Source organism: Megalobrama amblycephala, linkage group LG22 (genome assembly GCF_018812025.1).
Source record: "Megalobrama amblycephala isolate DHTTF-2021 linkage group LG22, ASM1881202v1, whole genome shotgun sequence".
NCBI lineage: Eukaryota > Metazoa > Chordata > Actinopteri > Cypriniformes > Xenocyprididae > Megalobrama > Megalobrama amblycephala.
The window spans coordinates 31,749,117-31,763,628 of NC_063065.1; the positions used below are offsets into that span (position 1 = coordinate 31,749,117).

At 39.5% G+C, this 14,512-nt stretch overlaps 1 protein-coding gene across 8 annotated transcripts in view; it reads right to left on the reverse strand.

Annotated features, from left to right (window-relative positions):
- Window positions 1–14,512, reverse strand: part of col15a1a (collagen, type XV, alpha 1a) — an 81,081-nt gene that overhangs the window by 59,594 nt on the left and 6,975 nt on the right. The window lies entirely within an intron of this gene.

The following is a 14,512-nucleotide window of genomic DNA, read 5'->3' on the forward strand; positions in this document are numbered from 1 at the left end:
GGTGGAGCTAAGATGTGAGGAAAGGAAACGAGGATGCACAAATAAGAATTGAGAAGCACCCTTAGATTCTGTGAATGCACAAGCGCTCTTCTTCATGAGCACTTGAGTGTGCGGTTAAAAACTAGCCTAGAGCGCCATCTGCTGTTAAAAACTAAGCTCAGAATAGATTGATAGAGAACTGCGATGCATTTGGAAAATCTCTGAATCAATCCACGAAACAAGAAGCATCGATTTATTGTTGCAGCCCTAGTTCCCATAGTGTCAACATTCTGGCGCAGCGTCTCGTTCCCTTCTCAGGGAATCTGGGTTACAGTCATAACAGAGAGGTTTAAGAGATATAATATGGTAATGAGCCAAATACTTTTTAAACAATACTAATAAACTTGCATTTGCTTATTCAAGGAATGAATTACATGAAATCCAGTGAGTTTAAGAAATGTCAAGATAAGATCATGGAAAAAAATGTTTTTTAAAATTATAAAATAAAACAAATGATAATATGATGAAATTATGATAATATCAATAAATTAAGCTACTTTTATAAAATAAATACAGCATTAGTTTCCTTCTAGGTCAGTAGTACACTCAGGATTGTGGACAGAGTGATTCAGAAAGCCAAAAGAAACTGGAGTTCATTTCTGACTCGTCATTTACATTGGCAAAGAAATCATGGAAAATCCAAGGAAAGTTGCAGTCGATGCCATGTAGGGTCAGAAAGCACTCGAATACTCTCACTGCACCACTAATGCACAGACAAACAGATCAATACAAACACTGACAGCCAACATAAAGCTGAAGAACCAGCAGCTCACGGTGGAGGCAGTATATGGTGTAGCTGATGTAAACATCACTCCGGCTATACGGCCAACAGCTGTGTTTAAGCAGCTGTGAGCTCACAAACTCGAAACAAACTGTTATAGGAATAGCAGTCGGACCCAAATTACTCTCAACTTTGGAAGCCTGTTTCCAAAATGCAAAGCTTTTAAGCTTAAGTGTGAAGCTTTTCAAAGGAACAGGAAGAGGAGAAAAAGAAACTGTAAAGAATAATGGAAGGAAAATGGGAACTGACTGTGATCTTACGTAACAGGCATGACAGTTTTCAGGAAATCCTAAAAACGCTGGATCAAAACTGGCATGAATTGCAACAATGAAAACTGAAGCAGACATCTTATATTCCTTTCCAGGGGAAAACGGTTACGTTTCCAGTGATGTATGAGGCGAGAATCTTCAGCTGCAGTGAAGCTGTCATTCTTTAGGCTGTTCTTTATGAAGATAGTCATCCTAGTTCTGAGTTGACTGAAAAAAATTACAAAAGCATAGAGGGGGCCAAGACACACTGATTATACTTCATGAATCAATCCCAGACCCACTTATCACTGCACAATTGACCCTTCGCAAAGACCCGCCCCCCCCAGTTCTGTTGCTTTGTCCAACATGTTGCATGTCGCCACACGCAGTGAAAAATACATCGCAGAGCAAAGAGGACACTGACAACACATCGACAGACAAGACCGAGCAGGTTACTTATGATATTAAACAAAGTCCCAGCTTTCAAATTGTGACATTTTTTTAAGAAATTCAAACAATAAAAACCGTTTTGTGGCTCTTTAATGTGTCGTGACAGATCGCTGTATAGCGCCTCGTGAACCGATCATCTCTTCCTACTAGTTCATTTATAGCATCAAATAAACATGCATGAACATCAGAAGGAATGTTGTTTCAAACGCTGAAAGACGTCAATACACACCATTTTTCAAGTTCAAGTCCACCGAGGTTAATCTTCTAACTCCTGACTGCTTTGTCAGACTAAATGGCGGATTTGGCATTATGATTGGTTAGATCGCTTGTCAATCAAACTCCCGGCAAAGGGTCAATTATGATACAGATGATAAAAATTCTCTCTGCAAACCATTCATACAACACAAAACAGAAATTAGCCAACTGTAAGTAATATACAGGTGCTGGTCATATAATTAGAATATTGTGAAAAAGTTAATTTTTTTATTGTAAATTATTTTTAAAAATGAAACTTTCATATATTCTAGATTCCCTACATGTAAAGTAAAACATTTCAAAAGTTTTTTTTTAAATTTGTTGATTAGAGCGTACAGCTCATGAAAGTCCAAAATCCAGTATCTCAAAATATTAGAATATTTACATTTGAGTTTCATTAAATGACCATCCCTACAGTATAAATTTCGGGTATCTCTTGTTCTTTGAAACCACACTAATGGGGAAGACTGCTGACTTGGCAATGGTCCAGGAGACAATCATTGACACCCTCCACAAAGAGAGTAAGTCACAGAAGGTCATTACTGAATGGGGTGGCTGTTTACAGAGTGATGTATCAAAGCATATTAAATGCAAAGTTGACTAGAAGGAAGAAATTGGGTAGGGAAAGGTGCACAAGCAACAGGGATGACCACAAGCTTGAGAATACTGTCAAGTAAAGCCAATTCAAACACTTGGGAGAGCTTCACAATGAGTAGAATGAAGCCGGAGTCAGCGCATCAAGAGCCACCACACTCAGACATCTTCAGGAAAAGGACTACCAAGCCACTTCTGAAACAGAAACAACGTCAGAAGCATCTTACCTGGGCTAAGGAGAAAAAGAACTGGACTGTGAACAGTGGTCGAAAGTTCTCTTTACAGATAAAAGTAAATTTTGCATTTCATATTGAAATCATGGTCCCAGAGTCTGAAGGAAGACTGGAGAGGCACAGAATCCAAGCTGCTTGAAGTCTAGTGGGAAGTTTCTGAAGTCAGTAATGATTTGGGGGGCCATGACATCTGCTGGTGTTGGTCCATTGTGTTTTATCAAGTGCAAAGTCAATGCAGCCATCTTCCAGGAGATTTTGGAGCACTTTATGCTTCCATCTGCTGAAAGCTTTATGGAGATGCTGATTTCCTTTTCCAGCAGGACTTTAGCACCTGCCCACAGTGCAAAAACCACTTCCAAGTGGTTTGCTGACCATGATATTACTGTGCTTTACTGGCCAGTCAACATGCCTGACCTGAATCTATGGGATATTTTCAAGAGAAAGATGAGAAACAGTCGATCCAACAATATACAGATGATCTGAAGGCTCAATAGTGCCTCAGCAGTGCCACAGGCTGATCACTTCCATGCCACACTTCACTGATGCTGTAATTTGTGCTAGGAGCAAATCATTTGCTGTAATATGTGCTGCCGACCAAGTATTGAGTGCACAAATGAACATACTTTAAAGAACTTGAACTTTTCTGTTTTGCAAATCCATTTTTTGATTGATCTTAGGAAATATTCTAATATTTTGAGATACTGGATCTTGGACTTTCATGAGCTGTACGCTCTAATCATCAAAATTTAAAAAAAAACTTTTGAAATGTTTTACTTTGCATGTAGGGAATCTAGAATATATGAAAGTTTCATTTTTTCAATAAAAAACTGAACTTTTTCACAATATTCTAATTATATGACCAGCACCTGTATGTTCAGTGCTATATTGGTTAATGGCCAATCAGACTTTTTTAATCATAATGGTTGATAATGTATATTTAATTGTGATTGCTAATTTCCCCTATTTTAATATTTAGATTAATTTTACCATCATCTATCACTCACTTAATTTTAATCATTTTCTCATAATATCCACTGCAGCATCAGCTTTCAGTGTCTGAAATGTTTTGTTTGAACATTCGGTCTCTCTAAACCCCGCCTTTCTGAGAGCCTGCTCTGCTCTGATTGGTCAGACAGCCTAGTCTGTTGTGATTGGTTGGAAAGGAAACACTCATTATAATCTCATATCATAATCTCAGCTCTTCCTCAGATTCCTCAGACTTGATTCACAGTGATACGAACAGTAACGATGGCGTCGGTTTTACCGTATCAATCTCATCAAAGTGGAGAAAACAGTGTCTTCTCGACATGAACAACACGAACCAAACTCTTCCAGTCTCAGATACAACTACAGTGAATGAGGGCGGGGCAAAGCAGCCAATGGGCGGATATTATGCAAATGAGTTACAAACCTACATAGGTTCAGCAGGAAGTGAGACTGAATTACCGACGACTCGTTTCGGCAGTTTAGAATCACTTTCTTTTAGGAGACAATAATCTTTAAAACTTTGCAGACTGTTTACACTCACAAACAGCTTTATTACACACTACATGAAAGAATAGGGGTACTTTGATTTATTTAGACAATATAGTAAAGAATTTTAATATCAGCAATTGACCAATTATCGACCAAAGAATGACATAATAATCCTTCATCCAAAGGTCTCTCTCGTGCCAGCTGTGTAACAACAGCTGATTATAATTTCTGAAAAGTCAGAAATGAGAAAACTACACACCACTGAGGGACACTTAGCAGTAAACCACTTACACATCTGCTTGTGCCGGGAGATTTACACACACACACACACACACATACAAGAACAAGGCTTTTCTAGCTTAAGGAGGAGCAATAACTTGGAGCGCTTCATGTGATTAAATTTCTTCAATCCCTGAGTACGTTGGGAGGGTTTCCCAAGAACTTCTCAATTACAAACAGGCCTTGCGAAGCCTATGGCATCCTATGAGCCTCATTTTCCACATCACCCAACCTGTGCTCATTCATTCTTGCTCTGTTTAGGGAGGCGTCTGTCTCTAGATCACAAGCTCCATCTGCATCTGTAGTTTTATGGTTTTACACATTACAGCTAAGTGCACTTGCGAATGACAAGGTCCAAACGTTATGACTTTACACAGTCGCTGGGAACATCTCAAAGGTATAAGCATGACATGCTCCACCAAATGACAAATTGAGTTTGAAACATTATACTCAAATAGAGTGATCTAATTATAAAATGATTATATATATGAATTTCTTTTCTAGCCTCATAAATCTGATTGCTCAGTATTTAACGAGAGACCTGCTGTTGCTGCTCTTTGATGATTGATGAACTTAAGCTTGTGTTTGAACTCCACGTGTGCATCCACATATAAATCAGAAAATCCAGCTGTACAAATCCAAACCTGAGGGTCTACAAATGATCTGGAAAGCATTTGACAGGTTTGTGGCAGTTATCTGGTTATATATGAGGCATTACAGCACAGACACTTCAGGAAAAATAGAAACAGGAACTCGTAGAACATTTTTCATTAGCTTTTCATAAGGGAACTTTTCTGCTTCTGCACCCTGATGTTTCCAGGAAAAAACACTGGATCTGCACAGTTCAAGTATCTTCAAATGAAAAACAACTTAGTTTGTTAATCTTAGCTGGTTAAATCTGGAGTTTAGCTGTGTTAGCTATAAAGGCCACCTGGTTTTTCATCTTGACTAGTACAAAACCCCCCAAAAAACATCACATTTGGCAAATACTTTTGAGGAAGAGATCTGATGAAGATTTCAAATCATACTTGTAGGAAAAGTATATCATGCTCACTAATCACAACAACCACAAAAACCAGCTGAACTCAGCAAACGCCATCAAACAAAGCCCTACTGTGGCTCTTTTCTCCATTTCTCAGATTACCCCTCGCTCTAAATCCAGTAAATCCTCCTTATGACACTTGCTTTCACCGGCTTCTCCAAGCTTGCGTTGCTTCTTTTAATCGTTAATCTCTTCTATACTGTTTGAAAAGCAACACTAAACTTTATGAGCTTTGAGAAACACCGTCATCGCCAGAAGTCAGAGGGAAAAAAATAAATAAAAGGGATAGTATATAAAATGTAAAACGTGTCATATGAGATATGATATTTTCCAATATAATGTAAGTGAATGAGGACTGAAGTGTTCAAGGTTCAAAAAGGGGATGAAAGTACTAAAAAGTATCATAAATGTGCACCAAGTCTTCTAAAGTCACTATAATGCTCCTTTCACAAGATGTAATATAAGTCTCTGGTGTCCCCAATTTTCAGCTCAAAATCCCCCACAGATCATTTATTATAGCTTGTCAAATTTGCCCCTATTTGGGTGTGAGCAAAAACACGCCGTTTTTGTGTGTGTCCCTTTAAATGCAAATGAGCTGCTGCTCCTGCCCCCTTTCCAGAAGAGGGCGGAGCTTTAACAGCTCAACAACAACAAAGCTGGAGAATCTCACGCAGCCAAAATGAGGATTGTCAGTAACGGTGTTCAGCCTTACATTGTTCAAACCGGAGTCGGACACTGATGGAGATAAATGATCATTAGCCTATATGCCATAAAAACAATGGATCATCTGACCGTCTCTGCAAGTGACTCGAAGTAATGAAAATAAGCGAACTGTGTTGAACCCTGCGTGGGGTCAGAGCCTCTGCTGCCATCACAAACACGCCGCCGGAGATATGTGATGAATGGAGGGATCATCCGGTCCGCTGTCAGCCACTGTTACCAAATATACAGCCGTTTGCCAATCTAACATTGGGATACAGCCAAGAGCTTTACAGTAAACACTGCTGCTTTTCCAGTAGTGGAATCTCTGTGTGCTCAGTTTAACTAAAAATAAATCCCTGGATTTTAATATGCCGTTTTGGACATGAAGCGATTTAAGCCCAATAAAACTCAGCATATTAGCTTTTTAATTATTTAAACTAAAGAAAACACATTTAGGAAATGAAATGGCCTGGACATGACCATAAAACACATTTTATTTATTACATATTACAAATTGCACATAGAAAAAGCATCAAATGGCTACTAAATTGGAACACATTTCAAGTGCTTAGAAAGCAATCTGCCCATTTATTTTCTCAGTCTTACAGAAGCTTTTATTGCTCTTTCTCTTAATCTGATGTCCTCGACTAGATGCCTGGGAACTTTTGGGAAAATTGTCTTTGATTTGGCCTCTAGTCTCAGCTTCCAGAGGCCCAAAGAGTTCCTTATGAAAGAGCTAGTGTCTTTTTTACTTTTATAGGGCCACCAACAGCATGTCGGCTCTGAATCAGCGAAAATTCCCCCGAGGATGCAACTGCGCAGATGATCTAAGGACCTCGAAGAAGAGGCATATGGTTTCATCACCCTTTGCCATCCAGGCTTGAGAACCAATGGACCACTGACTTTTTACAACTATAAGCATTAAAGTTGTTTTCAAACTTATTTATATGATAGCTTTACTTTTCTGAGGTTTGAATTTGAGAATAATGTGAAATTACAGTCAATTCTGATTTGCTGCCACAAGCATGTTTGAAGCTGGAATGAAAACAAGAAAGAAGCTTTCATTTCATTAATCTTATTTTTCCAGTTGAAAAAGGCTCAAATCATATATCTGACCTCAATTCCATGACTCTCAGTTTGGATGGAAAACAACTCTTAGAAACCATGAGCTTTTATATAATAACTCACAGTGCTGGCTCTCAGTTATTGTAACTCTGAGACTGGCAAGAGCTTACAAATCCTCAGTACTCATCTTTCTGAATCGGTCTGCTGGTTTGACACAATTAACCACCAGATCCTCTGTCAAACCTCATGACGAAGGGCATCTCAGAAACTGCCTTTCAGGTAGGTGTCATGGAGTGTCTAATTCGCAACATCTAGCTACTGGCGTACCTCAGGGCTCAGTGCTTGGACCGCTTTTCTTCTCCATCTACATGAAATCACAAGGATCTGTCATTAAGAAACAAGGCTTTGCCTATCACTGCTATCCAGCCAGATGATCCAACAGTAGCTGCTCGCATCTCAACCTGCCTGACAGAAGGACCACCACCTTCAACTCAACCTTGCGAAGAAGAACTGCTTATGGTCTCAGCCAACCCAACACTTCATCACAACTTCTCCATTCAGCTAAGTTCGTCATCTATAACTCCTTCCAGGACAGTCAGGAACCTTGAAGCTGGGATTGATGATCAATTAAGCTTCACAGACCACATTGCTACAACTGCCCGGTCCTGCAGATTTGCCTTATACAACATTCAGAAGATCCCAGACCCTTCCTACCGGAGCATTCGATACAACAACTCCTTGTCAAGCTCTTGTTCTATCCAGACTGGACTACTGTAATGCTCTCTTGGCAGGCCTTCCAGCATGCACTATCTCACGACTTATCTCCAGAAGCTTGTGTTCTGCAAGTGAACGGCGCCTTGTGGTGCCATCCCAGAGAGGCACAAAATCATTCCCTGCTGGTGGAACGACCTGCCTAACTCATCCCGAGCAGCTGAGTCTTCAAAAAACAGCTACAAGACATCTTTTTCCTCAACACTTGACCCGTTAATATTAGCACTTACTTTATTTCTATTGCTTCTCTATTTTTTTATTTGACAAAGCCTGACAAAGCACTTGTCCTCTTGCTGATTTGATTGCTTCTATTGTTCTCATTTGTAAGTCGATTTGGATAAAAGCATCTGCTAAATGAATACATGTAAGTGGAGTAATGATGCTGAAAATTCAGCTTTGATCACAGGAATAAATTACATTTTATAATATATTCACATAGAAAACTGCTATTTTACATTGGAATAATATTTCACTGATTTTACTGTATTTTTGATCAATCAAATAAATGCAGCTTTGCTAAGCAGAGAGAAACACTGACAAATCTAACCAAACCCAAACTTTTGAATGTCCAACAAAATCAAGCTCTTAGTCAGAATAATTCACATCCATGTCGTCAGCTCAATAAAACTGTTTTCATCCCCAGGAGAAAATGTAGATTTGCTCTCACAGGAGACGAAGTGTTGTAAACAATGTCATTAACATTGCATGCTGGAGTGTTGTTCCATGCACATTAAATCCTCGACAATTATGAACTGACAGACATTTCCACTGGGTTATTGACCTCAACAGAGGAAGTCCTAAATACCGGAGTGGCCTTTGAATGTTTGAATTAACCAATCGGACATCATCTCAGCAATGAAGCCAAGAAGGACTGAGGACAGCGTAAACTTTCCCCCAGTCTGAGGTAATCTATTGAACACACATCGCAGCAGAGCCACTAAAAAACACGCGGAATGAATCCCTGCTGCGTAGATTTTATGATGTTGGCTGGTATGCATTTTACCTCACGAATGAAGGATGTGATAATGAGATTTTTAAGCTGCCCTTGCAAGACTTTACTTTACGTGATGTGTATATGAATCAGTTTTGCATTTGACTGCATGTTACTTCTGGCGCGTTTTGTGTTTGTCTGTTCTACACAAAAGAAATTAACCTTATCTTAAATGCCAATGGTGGCTTTCTCCATTAAGCTTTTAACACTCTAATCAAGATAGCGGGAAAGCTGTGATTAGCAGATCTGTTTGGGTTTGGAGTGAGAGGTTTGGAGGAGAAAACTGCAGCTGGAGCTGGGTCAGGACAATCAGCCAGCCAATGATGTTGTGTTTGTGGGAAGGCGACATGCATTACAGTGATGTTGTACCTTAGAAATGTGATGCAGCTGCAATTTGTCTGAGTGTCTAACATTTTGACACTTTACAAGACAGCAGGTGTTCGCTCTGTGTCCAAAGAGCCAGAATATGAGCTTATGCTGATCAAAGCCAATCACAGACATATCTGATGAGTGCGTGAACACAGTGGCCAATCAGAGGTGTCCACTCAACAGCGCTCAAAGCATCATATTTTTAAAAATTTTAGTACCGTCTTGGGGGTCGGTACTTTTGACAACACTAATAACGATACAAATATAGTTCTAAAAATCTTTCTAAATGTCAAAGAATATAAGAAAGAGTCCACAGCGCAACAATAACGATAACGACACAGTGAAACAATATCGTTGGAATCACTTTCAGAACGATTTCTTCCAGCTGATAAATGATAAAAACACTGACAGCCAATCAGAGTCCATCCTGCTTTAAAGAGCTCCGGCACTGAATATGCAATATGAATTCATGCGAATTAGCCACCAATTCATCAAAACGTAATGTTGTCAGGAGATCGTGTTGGTATTTCACAAGTCTGACACACAAAAATATACTTTTACTAATTTAACTTGCCTTTGAACACTGAATGACTGCGTCAGAAACCTTCAATATTCACCATTAAATACATTTTAAACAGGAAATTAAAAGTAGTAGGAGCTCATTGATGCATCTGTTCACACTATCATTTATTTCACTTCCTTCACGTAACAACTCTATAAATGTCAACTTTTATTGCGTTTTTCCAGCGTTGCTGTGAAGCTGTATGGCTATACATTTGAAGGCAGGAAGGTCATATCCTGTCTTTGTTGGCAATGTTAAAAACATTTATTCCACTAGACCTCCTATTGTCCAGAGCTGAGGAGAAATTTCCACTGACTCATTTCTGACTCACTATACAAAAAGTTACACAACAACAGTTATGTATTCCATACGTAGCAACCAACAGAGTTTAAAGTCCTCATGAAATCAAAATGTACAATTATTGTTTGTTTGTTTTTTATATGGAATATTGCGCATCATCATTATAATATAATCGTTTTAAATTCATGTTCCGCATCTTGAATCAGAATAACTTCTCCTCCCTCTTGCAGCATCTCTTCTCTGATGAAGAGGGCGGGGCAACCTGTCACTCACATGAGATCCACTAATAGCAAACCACAACCATCCAATCAATTCCACACAGACACAATCAAGCCCAATAAACACCAACAACTCCTTTTTCACACAAATGATGATTACAAATGTCTTTTAATAAAGGGTTATTTTCACTCGGTTCCTTGCCTGACAACATGTTTTGCCATAGTGCATGATTTGTAAACTGATACACTGTGCTGTTTGCATCATATAAGCAGCTCCATATGTTTGGCTTTTCTGACTAAGTAAATTTGCTTGGTCGCTCACCTAATACAGCACTGTTCTTGTGATGTGAATCGCTCAGGTATGAGTCCTGTGAAACATGACTTGCAGAATCAGCTGAAATGGTTGTGTTTTTATTGCATGTTTGCTTTTGTTAACATCTGTCTGGTTTAATGCAATGCATGAATCTTTTTAGCGACTTTCACCAGACATTTCATTTCTGAACTGCCATGATACAACAACCAACATAATACAGTGTTGCCAGATTCACATTCACCTGTTTCACTTTGAAAGTGTCAAGAAGTAATGTAATATCATTTCACCGCAGGCACGTTTTTCCATTGAGTCTGGGTTGAAATAAACAGTGTCTCTCATGCTCTCTGAAAACCTCTACACTCAATCATCTTGGTGTCTGAGTCATGAAAGTCCAGCCTAGTGAGTCTTTTACTTAACAGTCAACCTTTTAAGGGCGATAAATGCAAGTCAAAAGAGGCTAAATAAAGAATGATGCCTTGAATAACCAGCTACAAAGAAGCATTACATTTAATAGCTAAGAAGTATTCTATTGAAAAATAGCATCTATATTGTGTCTTTCAAACAACGTCTCTCTTTAAAAACTCATAAGAAGACAACAAAAACATGTATTCACCTGCACTCTAAAAAATGTTGGGTTAAAAACAACCTAAGCTGGGTTGAAAATGGACAAACCCACTGATTGGGTTGTTTTAACTCAGCGAATGGGTTGTTTTAACCCAGCGAATGGGTTGTTTTAACTCAGCGAATGGGTTGTTTTAATCCAGCGATTGGGTTGTTTTAACTCAGCGAATGGGTTGTTTTAACCCAGCGATTGGGTTGTTTTAACCCAGCGATTGGGTTGTTTTAACACAGCGATTGGGTTGTTTTAACTCAGCGAATGGGTTGTTTTAACCCAGCGATTGGGTTGTTTTAACTCAGCGAATGGGTTGTTTTAACCCAGCGATTGGGTTGTTTTAACTCAGCGAATGGGTTGTTTTAACCCAGCGATTGGGTTGTTTTAACCCAGCGAATGGGTCAATATAATTCAGCGAATGGGTCATTTTAACCCAGTGAATGGGTTGTTTTAACCCAGTGAATGGGTTGTTTTAACCCAGCGACTGGGTTGTTTTAACCCAGAGAATGGGTTGTTTTAACCCAGCGATTGGGTTGTTTTAACCCAGCGATTGGGTTGTTTTAACTCAGCGAATGGGTTGTTTTAACTCAGCGAATGGGTTGTTTTAACCCAGCGATTGGGTTGTTTTAACTCAGCGAATGGGTTGTTTTAACCCAGCGATTGGGTTGTTTTAACCCAGCGAATGGGTTGTTTTAACCCAGCGAATGGGCCAATATAATTCAGCGAATGGGTCATTTTAACCCAGTGAATGGGTTGTTTTAACCCAGAGAATGGGTTGTTTTAACTCAGCGAATGGGTTGTTTTAACCCAGCGATTGGGTTGTTTTAACCCAGCGAATGGGTTGTTTTAACTCAGCGAATGGGTTGTTTTAACCCAGCGATTGGGTTGTTTTAACTCAGCGAATGGGTTGTTTTAACCCAGCGATTGGGTTGTTTTAACCCAGTGATTGGGTTGTTTTAACACAGCGATTGGGTTGTTTTAACCCAGCGAATGGGTTGTTTTAACCCAGCGATTGGGTTGTTTTAACCCAGCGAATGGGTCAATATAATTCAGCGAATGGGTCATTTTAACCCAGTGAATGGGTTGTTTTAACCCAGCGACTGGGTTGTTTTAACCCAGAGAATGGGTTGTTTTAACCCAGCGATTGGGTTGTTTTAACCCAGCGATTGGGTTGTTTTAACTCAGCGAATGGGTTGTTTTAACCCAGCGATTGGGTTGTTTTAACTCAGCGAATGGGTTGTTTTAACTCAGCGAATGGGTTGTTTTAACCCAGCGATTGGGTTGTTTTAACCCAGCGAATGGGTTGTTTTAACCCAGCGAATGGGCCAATATAATTCAGCGAATGGGTCATTTTAACCCAGCGACTGGGTTGTTTTAACCCAGAGAATGGGTTGTTTTAACTCAGCGAATGGGTTGTTTTAACCCAGCGATTGGGTTGTTTTAACCCAGCGAATGGGTTGTTTTAACTCAGCGAATGGGTTGTTTTAACCCAGCGATTGGGTTGTTTTAACTCAGCGAATGGGTTGTTTTAACCCAGCGATTGGGTTGTTTTAACCCAGTGAATGGGTTGTTTTAACCCAGCGATTGAGTTGTTTTAACCCAGCGAATGGGTCAATATAATTCAGCGAATGGGTCATTTTAACCCAGCGAATGGGTTGTTTTAACCCAGTGAATGGGTTGTTTTAACCCAGCGATTGAGTTGTTTTAACCCAGCGAATGGGTCAATATAATTCAGCGAATGGGTCATTTTAACCCAGCGAATGGGTTGTTTTAACCCAGTGAATAGGTTGTTTTAACCAAGCAAATGAACCCAAAGAACAATAAACAATAAACATTTGTTAAATTGCTTATTAATAAATGTTCACCTTTTGATTATTATTGTTGCCTCAAGTAATTATGTTTAATTTCTAACCTATTTTGGGTTCATTTTAAGCCAGCCATATAGTAATTTTTTAATAATAGTTGGGTTAAATAAAACTGCCCATTACGTTGGGCAAACATTTAACCCAATCGCTAAGTTTGTCCATTTTCAACCCAACTTGGGTTGTTTTTAAGCATTTTTTAGGGTGTATCTATATTTTCCCAAGGTCAAAGATCAGTAGGGCTGCTCCATTTACTCAGACATCTATATGTCGAAAGCAAACAATGGGAATGTGTTTTTCTAATGCTGTGATGTGTCATCAAGGCCATGGAACCATCCAGTCATGCTTTCCTGTTTTGGTTTGTGTCTCATGGACATTTCATCCGAGCTCAGCCTTCATTCCTGCCCGGATGGCAAAAATATTCCTCATCCCGGGGAACATTCCTGTTGTCATGACATAATAGGAAAAGGAGTACAAACACTCTCCATCATCTATTTTAAAGATCTTTTCATGCTTTTTGGAGAAATTAGAGCTTAAATACTGTATGTCATAGATCAAGTGTCTCTATATGTGAATGGGGAGGATGGTTTATAATATACATGCTTGTTATGAAGTCCACTTGCTATATCTACACTGTGATGTACACAGCAGCAGCCTATTTGTCCTAGGAATGGGTCCAGCGAACCGCAACAGCTTGTGTGTGTTGATACGAAGCATACTAGAGATGGCACAGGCCTCTCAGGAAGGACAGCTTGGATTGCTCAGCGACAGATGATAAACAGGCATCATTAAGACTTCTTCACAGTGGCCTTAAACATATCTCAGCTAAATACGGTCATCCCGTTCTGGATGCTGTTCTAGGAGAGTTCTTTGACTGAGTCTCTCATGTTTAAACAGCCAATAAACCAGTAGACCATGCCACTGTCTCTCTCTTCCAGCATTGGCTCTCAGGTCTCCAGCCAGTGAGGGAAAGGATGAGACGTCTTTTACCATTCTTGTTTGGACACTGTTGCACATTTCCTTTGATGGAGTTTTATCCGTCGCCTAATATTTTCCAGAAATTGGAGGCAGACGTGTCAGAGTGGAAGAAGAAAAATCTCCTCATGCCGTCAATCCGAACCTTTCACATAACACAGCGTCATAAAACATTCCCTTACAGCAACTACATTATGCAACACACATCTGACTGAGCGCAACATACACACCCAGACAAACATCGCTGCAGATTATATGAAGGAAAATCTAAATATTCATGGTAGTGTCCAAATAGTATTGGTCTTCACATTATAAATAAAAGAGAGGAAGAAAGACTGTCAGGCAGCCGGGTTTAATTATTTGATCTCTTAATT